Source organism: Hemitrygon akajei, chromosome 31 (assembly GCF_048418815.1).
Source record: "Hemitrygon akajei chromosome 31, sHemAka1.3, whole genome shotgun sequence".
NCBI classification, from domain to species: domain Eukaryota; kingdom Metazoa; phylum Chordata; class Chondrichthyes; order Myliobatiformes; family Dasyatidae; genus Hemitrygon; species Hemitrygon akajei.
Genome location: NC_133154.1, coordinates 31,237,279 through 31,250,664, shown reverse-complemented (window position 1 = coordinate 31,250,664; position 13,386 = coordinate 31,237,279). Strand labels below are relative to the sequence as shown.

General features: G+C 43.7%; 1 protein-coding gene across 1 annotated transcript in view; it reads right to left on the bottom strand.

Annotated features, from left to right (window-relative positions):
* Positions 1-13,116, bottom strand: part of LOC140719078 (transcription factor MafK-like) — a 58,755-nt gene extending 45,639 nt beyond the window's left edge. The window contains exons 1-2 of the mRNA XM_073033454.1: positions 13,001-13,116; positions 12,528-12,729 (exon numbers count right to left, since the gene is read on the bottom strand). The gene's annotated coding sequence lies outside the window, so the exon portion shown is untranslated. The remainder of the gene's footprint in view (positions 1-12,527; positions 12,730-13,000) is intronic.
* Between the last annotated feature and the right edge of the window lie 270 nt (positions 13,117-13,386).

Genomic DNA, 13,386 nt, shown 5'->3' with positions numbered 1-13,386 from the left:
TGGCCCCCTTCTTGCAAAAGTTGACCAATGGCTACCTGGAAGCCGTGCATCTCCAAGCTCTGTCCGGAAATTTCTTCGCCGTGCCTGGTCACAGGGCATGAAAGACTCTGATACCCCGCTGGGTCCATACTGGCTCGATCATACTGTGACGAGAGTCATTGACAAGAATGGCTTGGAGCCAAATGCTTGAGTATCCAAGTCTCGGAATGAGACACGGCTTCAAACTGGATCAAGAATCTGAGCTCAGAACAAACACTAGACAAAATCGCAAGTAGGCTTACAATTGAGTACCAAACCTCAGTTTAAGGTCTTTCTTAAATGCTCAATCCTTGGTGCTCAAATCATGAGAGCGAATTAGTGGGACTGTCCCGAATCTTCAAAGGGGCTGCACCAGCTATCCGTTGTAACAATTCATAAGCAGTTCTCAGTCTGACACAAACCTGCTTGCTACCCTATGCTCTATATGTTAGTTATTGTGGAGAAGCAACAGTAGTTGCACAAGATACAATATTGTTGAATAAAATGGAAAATTGACACTCTGGCTGAAATGGCACTAATGGAAATAGGAAGGGAACTAAGGGCTACGGCATGATCCCGGGAATGAAAGGGTTAATGCATGTGTTTGATGGCTTGTACTAGCTGTGGGGTGGGGGGGAGAATCTCATTGGAATTTTTTTCAGCAAGCTGCAAACATTGTGATTTTTTTAGACACTCGCAAGGTGTGAGAGGAGCAGCCACTGTTGAAGTGGGCCAGTGTTAGAGAGGTCAGCAGGTTTCCATGAGAACATTTGCAGGCTAGAACTTAAGCCTGAGAAGTTAGAGGTATAACAAGTGTAGTCAGGATGGCAGTTAAGGCAGTAGAATGCTCCTCCTGTAAGGTGGGTGGACTGCGGGGTACCTCATGGTCTCCCTGATGACTACATCTGTAGGAAGTGCGATCAACTGCAGCTCCTGACTGGACGTACTCAGGGACATCCATAAAGCCTAAAAACATCATGGATGAACCTTTTACTGAGGTGGTCACACCCAGAGCGCAGGCTTCAGATAGCAGATGGGTGACCACTAGGAGAAGTACGGGGAATAAGCAGCCAGTACAGGGATTCCTGTGGCCATCCCCCTCAGCAACAAGTATACCCCTTTGGATACTGCTGGGGGGTTGGGGGGTGACCTGTCAGCCTATCAGAGCACAGTAGCAGCACCAGGCCAATGGCACTGTGTCCAGCTCTGAGACTTACCAGAGAAGAGTAAAGTCGGGAAGAGCAATAGTGATTGGAGACTCGATAGTGAGGGGAATGGACAGGAGATTCAGTGGCTGCAAAAAACACACCATGATGGTGTGTTGCCTCCCCGGTGCTAGAGTCCAGGATATCTCTGAGCGGCTACAGAATATTCTCAAGAGGGAGAGTGCCACCAATGACACAGATAGAAAAGGGAGAAGAGGTCTTGCACAGAGAGTATCGAGAATTAGGCTGAAGAGCAAGATCTCCAAGGTGGAATTGTCTGGCTTACTCCCAGTCCACGAGCTAGTAGGGCAGGAATAGAATGAATGAGAGGCTGAGGAAGTGGCACAGGAGATAGGTTTTCAGATTTCTGGATCTTTGGGTTTTCTCCTGGGGAAGGTGTGACCTGCAGAAAAAGGATGGGTTACACCCGAACCCAAGGGGCACCAATAGCCTTGCGGGCACATTTGTTACAGCTGTTGGGGAGGGTTTAAACTAATCTGGCAGGAGGACGGTGCTGAGGATGGGGCAGTTGATATACGTGTCAATGCATTGTGTAGTGAGACTGTGAGGAAGGACAGATGATGGGGCAAATTGCAGTCAGGTGATGAGTTGAAGTGTAACATGGGGCAAAAGTTAAAAGGGTGAGGAATACAGGACTGAAACTTATATTGAATGCACACAGTATACAGAATAAAGTGGATGATCTTGTAGCACAGTTAGAGATCGGCAGGTATGAAGTTGTGGGTACCACTGAGTCGTGGTTCACGGAAGCTTAACATCCAAGGACAAGAGGACAGTGAAGGGGAGGCTGTGTGGCTCTGTTGATAAAAGATGAAATCAAATCCTTAGGAAAATGTGACATAGGATCAGAAGATGTAGAACCCTTGTGGGTAGAGTTAAAAAACTACAAAGTTAATAAACCAGGATGGGAGATGCATACAGACCTCCAGACAGTAGCCAGGATGTGGGCTCCAAATTACAACGGGAGATAAGAAAGGCATATCAAAAGGGCAATGTTACGGTAGTCATGGGGGATTTCAATACGCCGGCAGATTGGGAAAATCAGGTTGCTGCTGGATCCCAAGGGAGAAAAACTTGTAGAATCTTTATGGAATGACTTTTTAGAGCAGCTTGTGGTTGGAACCACTTGGGAAAAGACAGTTATGGAATGGGTGTTGTGTAATGAACAAGATTTGATTAGGGAGCTTAAGGTAAAGGAACCCTTAGGAATCAGTGATCATAAAATGATAGAATTTACCCTGCAGTTTGAGGAGAAGATAATGTCAGATATATCAGCATTTCAGAGGAGTAAAGGGAATTGTAGGGGCATGAGAAGGGAGCTGGCCGAAGTTAATTGGAAGGGGACACTATCAGGGATGAGGGAGGTTCTGAGGGTATTCTAAAGACAAGATGACACAACTGTGGCTGACAGGGGATATCAGAAACAGCATAAAAGCAAAAGAGACTGAATATAATAGATCAAAAATTAGAGGGAAATTAGTGGATTGGGAAGCTTTTAAAAACCAACAAAACTAAAAAGAAAAGAAAAGAAGAGAAAAGAAGTATGAAGGTAAGCTAACCAATAATATCAAAGAGGATACAAAATGTTTTTTCATATATATGAAAAGTAAAAGTGATGTGAGAGTGAATACTGGATTGCTGTCAAAATAGTTGGGGGACAACAAAATGGCAGACAAACTGAATAAGTATTTTGCATCAGTCTTCACCATGTAGACACTAGCAGTATGACAGAAATTTGAGAATATTAGGAGGCAGAAGTGACTGTAGTTGCTTTTTCTAAGGAGACCTGTCCACCCTTGTCAAACCCCACGTCAAAAACCTTGGTGTGATATTTGATTCCGCCTTTAAGTTTGACAAGCAAGTTAATGCAGTAGTAAAAGCCGTTTTTTTCCAACTTTGTACTATTGCCAAAATCAAGCAGTTTCTCTCTTTTAAAGATCTCGAGAAAGTCATCCACACCCTTATATCCTCCCACTTGGACTATTCCAACTTCCTGTGTACTGGGATTTGTCAGTTGTCCCTGTCCTGCCTGCAACTGGTCCAGAACACTGCAGCCAGGCTCCTGACGGGTGCCCGGAAGAGGGACCATATTACTTCTATCCTGGCCTCGCTCCACTGGTTCAGAATTGGTTTTAGGTTCTCCTGTTTGTTTATAAAGCTGTAAATAGGCTGGCCCCCTGGCCTTCCTGGTCCCTCAGGTCAGTTGACTTGGGGCTCCTGGCTGTCCCGCAATCTAAATTTAAGTTCAGGGGTGACCGCGCCTTTGCTGTTGAAACCCCTAGACTGTGGAACAGCATTCCCCTCCCTATCAGATCTGCCCCCTCCATCGACTCTTTTAAGTCCAGGCTCAAAACTTACCTTTATTCACTAGCGTTTGAATCTTCCTGATGCGGCTGATTTTTGGCTCGTGCCTCGGCTCATGTATTGTTTATTTTGTGCCCATAAACTGAGTGCCTTGTTGTTTATATCTGTGTTTCTTGTATTTGTGATTTTAGCTACCTGCTATGGTATGTACAGCACTTTGGTCAACATGGGTTGTTTTTAAATGTGCTTTATAAATAAATTTGACTTTGACTTTGAGAAGCTGGAAGGTCTGAAGGTAGATCAGTCAACTAGATCAGGCAGAATACATCCCAGGGTTCTGAAAGTAGTAGCTGAAGAGATTGTGGAGAAAGTAGTAATGACCATTTAAGAATCACTAGATTCTAGAATTGTTCCGGAGGACTGGAAAATTGCAGATGTCACTCCACTCTTTAAGCGAGGGAGGGAAGCAGAAGAAAGGAAATTATAGGCTTGTTAACCTGACTTCAGTGGTTGGGAAGGTGTTGGGGGGGTGGGGGGAATCTTGCCTGAGAAATCTGTTGGAATTCTTTGAGAAAATAATAAGCAGGGTTGACAAAGGGGAGTCGGTGGATGTTATTTACTTGAATTTTCAGAAGGCCTTTGACAAGGTGCCACACATGCTTCAGAATGAGAATCAGAATCAGATTTGCCATTAAATTTCTTGTTAAATTTACAAATCAACAGGAGAAGAACCCATGGTATTCTACGGACGATAATAGAAGATTGACTGCCTGGCAGGAGGCAAAGGGTGGGAATAACGGGGGCCGTTTTTGGTTAGCTGCCATTGACTAGAGGTGTTCCGCGAGAGTCATTATTGGGACTTCTTTTCACATTATATGTTAATAATTCGAATGACCAAATTGTTGGCGTTGTGGCCAAGTTTGCAGATGATACAAAGATAGCCAGAGGGGCAGGTAGTGCCAAGGAAGCAGAGAATCTGCAGGATGACTTAGACTGATTGGGAGAATGGACAAAGACAAAAGAGAAAAGACAAAGCTTTTTGAGATAATGATTTAGATGCATATCATATTTTTTACTGAGTTAAGTATTGTATGTAATTAGTTTTGCTACAACAAGTGTATGGGACATTGGAAAAAAAGTTGAATTTCCCCATGGGGATGAATAAAGTATCTATCTATCTATCTATCTAGAAGGGCAGATGGAATATAGTGAAGGGAAGTGTGTGGTCATGCACTTTGGTAGAAGGAATAAAGGTATAGATTATTTTCTAAATGGCGACAAAATTCAAAAATCAGAGCTGCAAAGGGACTTGGGAGTCCTTGTGCAGGATTGCCAGAAGGTCAACCTGTAGGCTGAGTCGGTGGTAAGGAGAGGACGCGGATATAACAGCAAGGATATAATGGTCAAACACGAGGAAATCTGCAGATGCTGGAAATTCAAACAACACACACAAAATGCTGGTGGAACACAGCAGGCCAGGCAGCATCCTGACGAAGGGTCTCGGCCCGAAACGTCGACAGCCCTTCTTCTTAGAGATGCTGCCTGGCCTGCTGTGTTCCACAAGGATATAATGGTGAAGCTTTATCAGGACTTTTGTATGAGGAGCATTTGCAGGCTCTGGGCCTGCACTCGCTGGAGTTTACAATGATGAGGAATCTCATTAAAACCTATCAAATATTAAAAAAGGCCTAGAAAGAGTAGATATTTCCTATAGTAGTGAGTTTAGAACCAGAGGGCACAGTGTCATAATAGAAGGACATCCCTTTAGAACAAAGGGTGGTGAATCTGAGGAATTCTTTGCAACAGACAGTTCTGAAGGCCAATTCATTGGGTACATTTAAAGATTTAAAGTGGAGGTTGATAGGTTTTTGATAGGTTAGTAGGGAAGTGGTGTTAGGTAAATTGAAGGGATTAAAGGCAGATAAATCCCCAGGGCCAGATGGTCTGCATCTCAGAGTGCTTAAGGAAGTAGCCCAAGAAATAGTGGATGCATTAGTGATAATTTTTCAAAACTCCTTAGATTCTGGATTAGTTCCTGAGGATTGGAAGGTGGCTAATGTAACCCCACTTTTTAAAGAAGGAGGGAGAGAGAAACCGGGGAATTATAGACTGGTGAGTCTGACATCGGTGGTGGGGAAAATGCTAGAGTCGGTTATCAAAGATGTGATAACAGCACATTTGGAAAGAGGTGAAATCATCGGACAAAGTCAGCATGGATTTGTGAAAGGAAAATCATGTCTGACGAATCTTATAGAATTTTTTGAAGATGTAACTAGTAGAGTGGATAGGGGAGAGCCAGTGGATGTGGTATATTTAGATTTTCAAAAGGCTTTTGACAAGGTCCCACACAGGAGATTAGTGTGCAAACTTAAAGCACACGGTATTGGGGGTATGGTATTGATGTGGATAGAGAATTAGTTGGCAGATAGGAAGCAAAGAGTGGGAGTAAACGGGACCTTTTCAGAATGGCAGACAGTGACTAGTGGGGTACCACAAGGCTCAGTGCTGGGACCCCAGTTGTTTACAATATATATTAATGATTTAGATGAGGGAATCAAATGCAGCATCTCCAAGTTTGCGGATGACACGAAGCTGGGCGGTGGTGTTAGCTGTGAGGAGGATGCTAAGAGGATGCAGGGTGACTTGGATAGGTTAGGTGAGTGGGCAAATTCATGGCAGATGCAATTTAATGTGGATAAATGTGAGGTTATCCACATTGGCTGCAAGAACAGGAAAACAGATTATTATCTGAACGGTGGCCGATTAGGAAAAGGGGAGATGCAACGAGACCTGGGTGTCATTGTACACCAGTCATTGAAGGTGGGCACGCAGGTACAGCAGGTGGTGAAAAAGGCAAATGGTATGTTGGCATTCATAGCAAAAGGATTTGAGTACAGGAGCAGGGAGGTTCTACTGCAGTTGTACAAGGCCTTGGTGAGACCGCACCTAGAATATTTTGTGCAGTTTTGGTCCCCTAATCTAAGGAAAGACATTCTTGCCATAGAGGGAGTACAGAGAAGGTTCACCAGATTGATTCCTGGGATGGCAGGACTTTCATATGAAGAAAGACTGGATCGACTAGGCTTATACTCACTGGAATTTAGAAGATTGAGGGGGAATCTTATTGAAACATATAAAATTCTAAAGGGATTGGACAGGCTAGATGCAGGAAGATTGTTTCCGATGTTGGGGAAGTCCAGAATGAGGGGTCACAGTTTAAGGATAAAGGGGAAGCCTTTTAGGACCGAGATGAGGAAAAACTTCTTCACACAGAGAGTGGTGAATCTGTGGAATTCTCTGCCACAGGAAACAGTTGAGGCTGGTTCATTGGCTATATTTAAGAGGAAGTTAGATATGGCCCTTGTGGCTAAAGGGATCAGGGGGTATGGAGAGAAAGCAGGTACAGGGTTCTGAGTTGGATGATCAGCCATGATCATACTGAATGGCGGTGCAGGCTCGAAGGGCCAAATGGTCTACTCCTGCACCTATTTTCTATGTTTCTATGTTTCTAAATCATGGCATCAAAGTTTATGTGAAAGTGACAGACCGGGGATCAGAGGGATAATAAATCAGCTTTGATGGAATGACAAAGCAGACTTGCAAGGCCATATGGCCGGATCCTACTCATATGTCTTATGGTTTTATAGAAACCTACTGAATATTGAATGGCTTAGATCGAGTGGGTGTTGAGAGAATGTTGCCAAAGGGGAGAGGTTGGTCTTGGACCAGAGGGCACAGCAACAGAACACAAGGAAGTCCAGAGATGAGAAGGAATTTCTTTAGACGGCTGCAGAGGCCTAGTCAGAGGGTATATCTGAAACAGAGGTTGATAGCTTCTTGATTTGTAAGGGAGTCAAAGGTTATGAAGAGAAGGCAGGAGAATGGGGTTGAGGGGGAAGTAAATTTGCATGATCGAAAGGTGCAGTAGACTCAATGGGCTGAATGTCCTAATTCTGCTCCTATTTCCTATAGTTTGATGGCATTATTCAGCATATTGAGTATAAGTGTCAGAAAGTCATGTTGCAAATTGTATAAAGCTTTGGTTTGCCTTCATTGTACTGCGTGCAGTTCTGATCATCACATTACAGAAAGGACATAGAGGCTTCGGGAAGGCTACAAAAAGGGGTTCACCAAGATGTGGGCTGGATGAGAGAATAGAAGGAAAGGCATATTGGCTATAAGAAGAGGAGAAAATTATATAAAATTATAAGAGGCAGTTGGGATTGGTTTGGTTTAGCATCATGGATGACATAGGTACTTCGGGCAAAAGGCCTGTTCCTATGCTGAACTATATACATCTGAGGGAAAAGATAAGGCGGGACAATGGCTGCTAGAGAAAATGAAAATGAAAGATGGGCAGTAGGCCAGAGGAAGGCTAAGAGAGGCCAGGTTAGGAGAAAGGAACAGTATCAGAGGCCAACAAAAGAAATAATTTGAGCCGAACACATAGATTTGAATGGTACTTGCACAGGTATATAGGCAGAAGAGATTAATCGATTTTATAGAGATACAGCACAGTAACAGGCCTTTCCAGCCCAACAAGCCTGCACTGCCAAATTAAACCCATGTGACCAATTATCACACCAACCTGTACGTCTTTGGCATGCAGGAGAAAAACAGAGCACCACGTGCTTTCCCATCTATTCATGGGGAGAAAGTACAAATTCCTTACGGACAGCAGCAGAGTTGAACTCAGGTCACTGGCACTATAATAGTGTTACACTAACCATTACATTACAGTGCTGCACAAAGAGGGCTTAAATGCATATGGGCCAAATATGGGCAAAAGGGACCAGCTTAGATGGGAACCTTGCTTGACATAGATCAGATGGGCCAAAGAGCCCACTTCTGTGCTCTGTGATAATGAAATACTAATACAAGTTAGAATTCCTTGGCCAAGAGCCATTGATGATGCAGTGCATTGAAATAATAATTGTCATTTTCCTTTCAATGATGATCAGAAATGAGACCACCATTGAAAACTCTGAGCTAATTGGAGAGGTCAGCCTTGAACCAGTACAAAGTATTAGGGTTGGTCCCAAACCCACAATAAACCAATCTGTAAGCTCGAAGAGACGAGTCACAATAGGAAGTGTCCAGTGGGTAAGTGGTTATGATTCAGTTTGAGATGATGCATGCAGATGATTGTGACTGTTATATATAAATTCTTTCATTAACTTTGACAGAAATGAATACTGTCACCACACAATAAAGGTACTTAAGGGATTACAATATTAATTTAGCACAAAGTTTCCAGTCTGGGGTGTATGTGACACCTGGGGATGATACAACATCTACCAGGGGGCAGGGCTGTGGGGTACAAGTACAAAAAAGGAATTGTTCAAGGCATTTGTAAGGCAGTGGGAGGGAGGACTGAGGGAGAAAGACTTGAGGGGGAAAATCTCAGATTTATCTAACTCTGCTTCCCCATTATAGGACCCGCAAAAAGAGTTTACCAGGATGTTGAGATTAAAGGACATGTGCTCCAATGAGAGGTTGGATAAAGTGGGTTGTTTTTTTCTGGAGCTGCATATGCTGCGGGGAGACGTGACAGAGATGAATAAGATTATGACAGGCATAGATAAAGTAGACAGACAGTACATTTTTCCCCCGTTCTGCCGGAGGGCACACATTTAAGCGAACTCTGCCAACCCCATCTCATAAAAACCCAGACCTACAGAAACCAACAGAAGCTCCAAGGAGCTCATCCCTTAGAGAAGAAGGATCTTTGCTGAGAAGCCGTTTGAAGTCGTGTGGTGAAAGCCACAGGCCCAATCAGCCTTCGGCCCAGGACAGAGGACTCTGGTGAGCTGTTGTTGACTTAAGAAGAGGATGACGTATTTAAGGTGAGATGGGGTAAGTTCAAAGGAAATCTGAAGGGCAAGTTTATTTTAAAATCACAGAGAATGGTGGGTGACTGAAATGTGCTTTCCAGGATGATGGTAGAGGCAGAAATATTAGGGACTTTTAAGAGACATTTATAGGCAGATTAATGCGTGGGAATTGGAAGGATATGGACATTATGTAGGCAGAAGGGATTACTTTGGTTGGCCAGTTGATTACTAATTTAATAGGTTTGGCACAACATTATGGGCTGAAGGGCCTGTCCCTGTGCTGTTCCATGTCCTGTGTTTTAAAGTGGCAAGAGCTGTCTGGGCAGTGGATCCCTCGCGTAACTCACAGGTGACCTACAGAATAGGGGAAACCTGCACAACGATTTCACAAGTGATGGGAAGGTAGAAGATGCAAGGTCCCAGATTCGTCTATGCGTGGAAACGCACAGTGACCGGCATTGTTTGCATTAACAAATGACACGCCCAAAGGTGTGCTGGAGGCAACCTGCAAGTGAAGCCACGCATTCCGGAACCAACACAGCATGACCACGACGCTCGGCAGAACAGCACAGAGCAAAAGCAACAAAACAAGCCCCGTTCCTCTCTCCCACCCATGCACACATACCCTGCCCTTTAAGCCCAAGACAGGCAGTCTTCTTCGGCCTCCAGTCTGCAGCAGATCCTGACTCAGACTGAGACATGCAGACGTCGGGCCTGTGACCAGAACACAGAACATCACAGGCTCTACGGCCCACGAACATTTAACCTACTCTAAGATCGATCCAACCCTTTCCTCAGTTCTTCTATTAACCATGTGCCTATCTGAGTCCTTTAAAAGTCCCTAAAGTATCTGCCTCTGCCACCTCGCCTGGCAGGGCGTTCCACACATTTATCACTCTCCATGCAAATGATTACTTGAAAACTAAAGGGTTAGAAGAGAGTGTGAGCAGTCTGTACTCCTGACTGTGCTGTGTAATAAAGGAAACCGGTCAACTACTGGCATAGTATAGATTATAGGAAGCAGAGTTATTATGGTATACAGAACAAAATCCTCTGACTGGGATATTAATGAAGCACCTAATAATGTTACTGTTGATGACACAAGGTAAAAGTTCACTGTAATTAGCTACTTTTCATATTTCATGGACAGTGGCTATAAGCACATAGGAGCAGAATTAGACCATTTGGCCCACCAGGTCCTAGAACCATAGAACACTACAGCACAGTACAGGCCCTTAAGCCCTCCATGTTGTGCCGACCCATATAATCCTTAAAAAAAAGTACTAAACCCACACTACCCCATAACCCTCTATTTTCCTTTCATCCATGTGCCTGTCCAAAGGCTCTTAAATACCCCTAATGTTTTAGCCTCCACCACCATCGCTGGCAAGTCATTCCAGGCACTCACAACCCTCTGTGTAAAAAAACTTACCCCTGATGTCTCCCCTAAACTTCCCTCCCTTAATTTTGTACATATTCCCTCTGGTGTTTGCTATTGGTGCCCTGGGAAACAGGTACTGACTATCCACCCTATCTATGCCTCTCATAATCTTGTAGACCTCTATCAAGTCTCCTGTCATTCTTCTACCATCCAAAGAGAAAAGTCCCAGCTCTGCTAACCTTGCTTCATATGACTTGTTCTCCAAACCAGGCAACATCCTGGTAAATCTCCTCTGCACCCTCTCCGTAGCAATCAACTCTCCAGCAATCAACCATTGTTGATTTATTTTCCCTCTCAACACCATTCTCCTGCCTTCTCCTGTAACCTTTGATGCCCTGACTAATCAAGAACCTATCAACCTCGGCTTTAAATATACCAAATGGCTTGGGCAGCACGGCCACCTGTGGTGATGAAGTTCACAAATTCACCCACCACCCTCTGGCGAAAGTAATTCCTAAATTTTATTCTTCTAGTCTTCTCCACCACGACAGGAAACATCCTCTCCACATCCACTCTAGTTAGGCCTTTCAATATTCGATACGTTTCAATGAGATCCATCCCAACCCCATTCTTCTGAATTCCAATGATGTTCGGCCCAGAGCCATCAAACATTATGGACTTCCACCTTATCTGCCTGCAGTGCACTTTCTATGTAACACTTTATTCTGCACTCAGTTATTGCGTATCTCTTGTTCTACATGTACTGATGTGATGAAAAAATGATCCCTATGAATGGCATGCAAAACAAAAGTACACGTGACAATAACAAACCAGTTTCCAACTTATGCCTAATAATACAAGAAAGCTCTTAATTCTCACCCTTGGCTTCCTCTATCTGAGGCCAAATCCTTTCCAGTTTTATATTACCGAAGCCTTCTGGAATATTCTTCACGTGGTTGTTTCTCACTCAGTGTTATGGGAATATGAGAAGTTTTAAGAATTAAGCCATACCACATGTATTGTAAATATCTGTTTTGTATGGACTGGAGTTTTCCTGAGCAATGATTCGAAAGAGAGGTACAGTTCCTTTGGCACAACAACTGCATGTCAACCTTCAACTGCCCAATCAATTACTTACAGAAGGAGAAACAGAGGCAAAAATGCTACAGCAACATCTGCGGTGACATACCAAATCTCAACCTGGCCATGTTCTATCAACAGGAAAGAACCTAACCTGAGGTTACCAAGATCCCCTGTGGCCTCTTAATTGTTGCCTGGTATCAACCTTTCCCATTTAAAATAAACATTTGGTGTAACGAGGCACAATTTTTAAAAACTCCCCTATCCCCCTGCCAATGTCCATTAAAGTAGATCTCCGGCTGTTTCAACAGAAGCCATCAGATCTGATGCCAACTGACCCAACTCATAACAACATATAATGCGGAAAATACCTCACTACTTCCAACCGTAAATGGCTAGGCACCACGTAATTAAAGCCACTGAAATCGATTCCAGATACCTGCTGAACCACAAGGTTAAAATTTAACAGACCTTTGAGGGAAAGGTGCGGATTTTTGAAGGCAGCTCATGTGAACATTGTCTTTAAACATCTCATACGCTTCTGGCAATTCAAAGAGTGCTTCAGGAACGCGCTTTCACTCCCCATAGTTCTCAATATCTCATTCAACACTTCATATTTTTATCCTCATATTCATGCACCAACTCACTTAAGCCGGAGATTTCCATTTTATTTACGTTACCAACCTGTGGAATGCCGCCAAACTCCCTGGGCTTGGCTGCTTTTTTTCGGTAAATATCTGGTTCCTTAAGGTGATTTTCTCCCCTCCTTTTCCTTCCTTATTTCTCCACCCTCGTTGAGTTCAGATGAAAAACGAGCCTCCAAAGAGGGGGAAAATAGCGAATCGTTTTCTCTTTCAATAATCCCCGCAAACAAAAGCTAACAAGTCTGAAAACAGAATGGAGGAAACGGGCTAAGTGTTAAAAAGGAGGATTTGGAATTTAAACAATCCCCGATAAACGTTAAATACTTTAGATCCTGAAATGGACCTTAAAAGAACACGCTCTTTCACTCAGCGGTGATTCAGCAGCAAGGCAGCCAACCCAACAACAACATTGGATCTGGGTATTTCTATTTGAAGGGGAAAATATCTGAAGTTGATTACAGGTATTAAATTGTCAAAATAGGTCGAATCGAAAAGATTATGGTTGTTACTCACTGTTTTCCGGAGATACTGTGCAAATTATGTTGTTTTCAGCCTCTTCGCTTGTTGCTTGTATGAAAACAAGTCAGTTCCTGGAATTCCAGGGTCAGATGATACCCACACACGCAGATGCCTTTCATTCACAAAAAAAAACACACACACGCACGTCACTGACTGGATGGCCATAAATGGTAAAGTAATGACGTCAGTCAACCCGATCAAAAGAATGATGTAACCTTTCGGAGAAGCCATGTTTGTGCGGGGCAAATGGGTGGGTACTCCTCCCGCTAGTGTTGAGGGGCAAGCGTGTTCGCAATAAAGGGGAGTTATTGTATCTCAGCCCCACTTGGAAGCCGATTCTCAACAAAGAAGCAGCTGTTTTTTTTCACCGAATTCTGCGT